The 6,558-nt window shown below is 45.9% G+C and overlaps 1 long non-coding RNA gene across 1 annotated transcript; it reads left to right on the forward strand.

Moving 5' to 3' along the window:
* The first annotated feature begins 2,014 nt into the window (after window positions 1-2,014).
* On the forward strand, window positions 2,015-6,323 carry LOC122939595. The gene is made up of 3 exons (XR_006390119.1): window positions 2,015-2,070; window positions 3,014-3,258; window positions 6,078-6,323. It is a non-coding gene; the product is annotated as an uncharacterized LOC122939595 (long non-coding RNA).
* Window positions 6,324-6,558: the final 235 nt, after the last annotated feature.

Genomic DNA, 6,558 nt, shown 5'->3' on the forward strand with positions numbered 1-6,558 from the left:
ACCACCCGCCGCCATCAAATCATGCAGGGGTGCAGGGGGGGGGTGCGCAATATTGATTTTAGGCACTCTGAAGTTTCTGATCCCCGCGGTCAGGGACCGCGGGGATCAGAAACTGCAAAAAGCGCAGCAAACCGCAGGTCTGAATTGACCTGCGGTTTGCTGCGATCGCCGACACGGGGGGGTCAAATGACCCCCCCCTGCATTGTTACGGGATGCCGGCTGAATGATTTCAGCCGGCGTCCCGTTCCGATTAACCCCCGCGGCGCCGGAATGCAGATTTTAAGTCAGGACGTACCGGTACGTCCTCGGTCCTTAAGGACTCGGGAAATAGGGCGTACCGGTACGTCCTCGGTCCTTAAGGGGTTAAGCAGTTTGCCTCCATGACACCTGCCCCCCCCATATCCTGTCCTATCTCATCCTCATGGAGCACCTGCTGTCTCCTTTCCTCCCTCATGTATCCAAAGCTCCTGTTCCACCCTCCTATCTCCTACTGCTTCCCTGCACAGACCTCCTGCCACTACTTCTTGTATGAATCCCCCCCAGAGCCCCTTCCACCTACTTGCTGTGTCCACCCCTCTTGTCCATCCAGGGCCCCGGGCCCCTGTCTCACTCCTCTGCCTCTCATTATGGTGGTGTCTAAACCGCATTCACCATAAGTACCTTCTTCCATCTCAGGATCATATGACTGTGCCCCCACCCCGTACTGTCCCCTCTTATACCCTGCATTGTGCCCTCTTGCCACACCCTGTGCAGTGCCCCTAGTCATTCCCTGTACTGTGCCCTCTTATACCCTTTTTTCCGTCACTGTATGGCGGTGTTATCCGGTCACTGTATGGCGGTGTTATCCGGTGACTTTATAGAGGTGTTATCTGGTGACTGTATGGCGGTGTTATTCGGTCACTGTATAGAGGTGTTATCCGGTCACTGTATGGCGGTGTTATCCGGTGACTGTATGGCGGTGTTATCCGGTGACTTTATAGAGGTGTTATCCGGTGACTGTATAGAGGTGTTATCCGGTCACTGTATAGAGGTGCTATCCGGTCACTGTATGGCGGTGTTATCCGGTCACTGTATAGAGGTGTTATCCGGTCACTGTATAGAGGTGTTATCCGGTCACTGTATAGAGGTGCTATCCGGTGACTGTATAGAGGTGTTATCCGGTCACTGTATAGAGGTGTTATCCGGTCACTGTATGGCGGTGTTATCCGGTCACTGTATAGAGGTGTTATCCGGTCACTGTATAGAGGTGTTATCCGGTCACTGTATAGAGGTGTTATCCGGTGACTGTATAGAGGTGTTATCCGGTCACTGTATGGCCTTTTTTAGACCTGGCAAGAGTGGAGAGAAGTCCAGATTGCGGTACTAAGGACCTTTGCACCACAATCTGTGTCAGAAATATGCCTAATATAGACGTATTTCTGTTTAATAAATGACCCTCTAATTGTATTATTATTCGGGGAGGGCTAATATCGTTATAGTATATAGATTCTAGTGTATTATACTGTGCCCTGTATTTCCCAATAGATAAATGATCCTTGGGAAACACAGTCCTGACCCCTGACCACCAGGACCAGGTAACGCTCTGTCAGTACATGGCGGACTCTCCTCTCTGCCCCGCTGTGTACTAGTGCTTATTCTGACACTAAGGCAGGGTTAACATCACATTTTTGGCATCCGTTTAATTTACACCAAAAATGTATACATTAACAGATGCCTCAGATTGATGCCGTACCGTGGCGGCCGTTCACCTTACGTTAACGTATGTATTTTTTACTGGACTCTGCAAGATACAAAAACGTGGAGTGCTGCACATTTGTATACATCAAACCGATAGGAAAAACGTGATGTGAACCCACTGGGGGGCGCGGGGTTGTACTAAAATTTGCTGTGGGGCCCAGTCAGTTCTAGCTACATCACTGCACATCTCCTTCTCTCCTCCAGGCCCAGCGGGGACGTCATGACGCGTGTCTCACTGCTGCAGCGGGCCGGAGGAGAGAAGGGGCGCAGGGAGATGAGCTGCGGTTAGTGGATGACAGGACCGCCGGCTCCCCTGCGCTCCAGCCATCATAGGTATGTTAGGGGTCCACTGGGGGGTCATTACACTGTGAGAGCCCCTTACACAGTATAATGACCCCCAGTGCCCCCCATTTAGCATAAGAATCCCCAATGAGCCTCCATTCATTATAATGACCCCAAGAGCCCCCATTCACTATAATGACCACCAGTGCCCCCCAGTGCCCCCTCCATATAGTATAACCCCCAGTGTGGGGGCCACTGAGGGTCATTATTCTGAATGGGGGGCAACTGGGGATCCTTAATATGAATGGAGAACCACTGTGGGGTCATTATACTGTGTGGGGGGCCACTGGGGTCATTATACTGTGTGTAGGGCCACTAGTGGTCATTATACTGTATGGGGGCTATTAGGGGTCATTATACAGTGTGGGAGCCACAGGGGGACAAGTAAATGTAAAATAAATGCCTCATGGGGGCCCACTGGGATTTATCTACCAAGGGCCCACATGAACCTGGAGCCGGCCCTGCACATGATTATAACCCAATATATTCCTACAGAATATTCCACCTATCCCCATGTTCCATCCCTATTGTTTTGCACCTGAATTCCTCCAGGAAAGAAGCATACTGGTTTACTGCGGACCCTGACTCTCTGGACTTATTTCCCATTGGGGTGCACCACGCATTACCACCCCTTCTGGAGAGCAGCAACACGTGGTGACACCTCAGCGGTGTCCGGGGGACCCAGCGTAGCCTGCCCGCTCCACTCCTCAGATTTCTCATTCTTCAGTTGCATTTGTGTTTGAGAAGTCCACAATCACTCCTTCTCTTTCATTAATTGCTCATTTGAGTAAATTTAAAATATTTCAATTCTCCACCGAGGTGATTAGCAGCCCTTAATTTGACTATTCTATGCTCATTACAATGTATTAGCGCATATCATCCTGATTTGGGGAAAAAAAGTGAGAACAAAATGTAGTATTCGTGTGACTTACAGGCTGTCCTGGAATCTTCCCATGGAGACAGCCCTTGGTGGGCTCATTACCAAGTGGTGAACAGGACACATTTGGTCACTTGTCCATAGGAAAATGGTGTGATGGCTGCATTTCCCGGATCAACCACGGCTCAGCTGACACATTGAGGTGTATCATCACTGCTTGATGTCCACAGGTCTACTGTCCAAAGCTCACATCATTTCGTGGGATCCTAGAAACCATCCAACGGTCTCTTAGGTCCCTTTTGGTAAGCTATTGCATCAACCTTCTGCATTGTAATGACTGCACAGTACACGGTATCTACACTTATCTAACCATGTTCTCCTGCTCCAATGCATCCAGAATGTTAAACTGAAACAACTTTGCAAATACTCCTAAGAATCTCCTGCTTTATGTTTACAGCTCTGAGGCTGATCTCCATGGTTACAGACTACAAACAAACCCTGAGTAGTCTGACTCTGGCAGTCTACACCATAACCATAGATGAGATTGGAGTCTCCGCTGTTTGTACTCCTGATTAGTGAATTTCTTAACATTCAATTTGGGTCCAATTTCGCAGAATCTACTGTTTGATTTGATTCGGATTTGAATTGAAAGTGCTCCAATTGCCTAGAAAAATCAGTTTCTCTCCCTCCCACTCTTTTTCTCTATTTATGGATCTCTCTCTACCTCTCCACCCTCTCTCTCGCTCTGTCTCTCCCTCCTTCCTATGACCTCAAAAATCTCTCTCTTTCTCTCTCTCTCCCTCCCTTCTCACTAACTCTCTTTTACACTCTCTCTCTTGTGCTATTTTTCTCTCTGTCTTCCTCTCCCATTACTCCCCCCTCTCTCACTCTTTCCCCCCTCTCTCTCTATATATATAAAATTGCCTTCTCTCCGTCTCTTGTTCTTTCCTTCCTCCTGTCTCTCTCTCCCCCCTCTCTGTCTCTCTCTCCCCCCTCTCTGTCTCTCTCTCTCTGTCTGTCTCTCTCTCTCTATATCTTCCTCCCCCTCTTTCTTTCACTCTTCATCCCTCTCTAACACACACACTCTCTCTCTATATATATATATATATATCTCCCCCTCTCCCTCTTTCTTTCACTCTTCATCCCTCTCTAACACACACACTCTCTCTATATATATATATCTCCCCCTCTCCCTTTCACTCTTCATTCCTCTCTTACAATACTCTCTCTCTCTATATACAGACGTGGACAAAATTGTTGGTACCCTTTGGTCAATGAAAGAAAAAGTCACAATGGTCACAGAAATAACTTTAATCTGACAAAAGTAATAATAAATTAAAATTCTATAAATGTTAACCAATGAAAGTCAGACATTGTTTTTCAACCATGCTTCAACAGAATTATGTAAAAAAATAAACTCATGAAACAGGCATGGACAAAAATGATGGTACCCCTAGAAAACACAGAACATAATGTGACCAAAGGGACATGTTAATTCAAGGTGTGTCCACTAATTAGCATCACAGGTGTCTACAACCTTGTAATCAGCCATTGGGCCTATATATATGGCTCCAGGTAATCACTGTGTTGTTTGGTGATATGGTGTGTACCACACTCGACATGGACCAGAGGAAGCAAAGGAAAGAGCTGTCTCAAGAGATCAGAAAGAAAATTATAGACAAGCATGTTAAAGGTAAAGGCTATAAGACCATCTCCAAGCAACTAGATGTTCCTGTGAGTACAGTTGCACATATTATTCATAAGTTTAAGATCCATGGGACTGTAGCCAACCTCCCTGGACGTGGCCGCAGGAGGAAAATTGATGACAAATCTAAGAGACGGATAATCCGAATGGTAACAAAAGAGCCTAGAAAGACTTCTAAAGAGATTCAAGGTGAACTTCATGCTCAAGGAACATCAGTGTCAGATCGCACCATCCGTCGTTGTTTGAGCCAAAGTGGACTACATGGGAGACGACCAAGGAGGACACCATTGTTGAAAACGAATCATAAAAAAGCAAGACTGGAATATGCCAAACTACATGTTGACAAGCCACAAAGCTTCTGGGAGAATGTCCTGTGGACAGATGAGACAAAAATCGAAGTTTTTGCCAAGGCACATCAGCTGTATGTTCACAGACGAAAAAATGAAGCATATCAAGAAAAGAACACTGTCCCTACTGTGAAACATGGAGGAGGCTCTGTTATGTTCTGGGGCTGCTTTGCTGCGTCTGGCACAGGGTGTCTTGAATCTGTGCAGGGTACAATGAAATCTCAAGACTATCAAGGAATTCTAGAGAGAAATGTACTAGCCAGTGTCAGAAAGCTTGGTCTCAGTCGCAGGTCATGGGTCTTGCAACAGGACAATGACCCAAAACACACCGCTAAAAACACCCAAGAATGGCTAAGAGGAAAAAATTGGACTATTCTAAAGTGGCCTTCTATGAGCCCTGACCTCAATCCTATTGAGCATCTTTGGAAGGAGCTGAAACATGCAGTCTGGAAAAGGCACCCTTCAAACCGGACACAACTGGAGCAGTTTGCTCATGAGGAGTGGGCCAAAATACCTGCTGAGAGGTGCAGATGTCTCATTGACAGTTACAGGAAGCGTTTGATTGCAGTGATTGCCTCAAAAGGTTGCGCAACAAAATATTAAGTTAGGGGTACCATCATTTTTGTCCATGCCTGTTTCATGAGTTTATTTTTTTACATAATTCTGTTGAAGCATGGTTGAAAAACAATGTCTGACTTTCATTGGTTAACATTTATAGAATTTTAATTTATTATTACTTTTGTCAGATTAAAGTTATTTCTGTGACCATTGTGACTTTTTCTTTCATTGACCAAAGGGTACCAACAATTTTGTCCACGTCTGTATATATATCTCCCCCTCTCCCTCTTTCTTTCACTCTTCATCCCTCTCTTACACACTCTCTCTCACTCTCTTTCTCTGCCTCCTCCTCTCTTGCACTTTCTATTTTGGTCCTTTCTTCTTTCTCCAAAATTTTAGATTTTTGGTTCCAACTGCCATGTCATTGTGAGGCGCAAAATAAGTGAGCGGACGGTCTCTACATGTGTATGAAGGAGGAGGAGGAGGAGTGATGGTGTGTTTTTTTTTTAAGTGACACTGTGGATGATTTATTGAAAATTCAAGGCACACTTGACCAGCATGGCTACCACAGCATTGATGAGACACACCGTCCCATCTGGTTCAGTCTTAACCCAGTTGAGATGATTTGGGATGAAATGGACCACAGAATGAAGGAAAAGCAGACAAGTGCTCAGCTCCTCTAAGAAGTCCTTCAAGACTGTTGGAAAACCATTTCAGATGACCTCATGAAGCTCAAAATAGTAGTAATCCGGCCAGCACCCGGTCCATGGTAGACGTTGCAGCGGGAAGGAGCGAACCCCAAAATCAAGTAAAGAAGAAAAATCCTGGCAATCGTGCTTCAAAATTTGTGCTTTAATTATCTTCCACACAGTACATTGTGTATACAAAGATGCGTTATGGCTAATGTGCCTTCAGGCTTCGTCCTTGTATACACGATGTACTGCGTGGAAGATATTTAAAGCACACATTTTGAAGCCAGCTACGATTGCCAG

Source organism: Bufo gargarizans, chromosome 5 (genome assembly GCF_014858855.1).
Source record: "Bufo gargarizans isolate SCDJY-AF-19 chromosome 5, ASM1485885v1, whole genome shotgun sequence".
Lineage (NCBI taxonomy): Eukaryota > Metazoa > Chordata > Amphibia > Anura > Bufonidae > Bufo > Bufo gargarizans.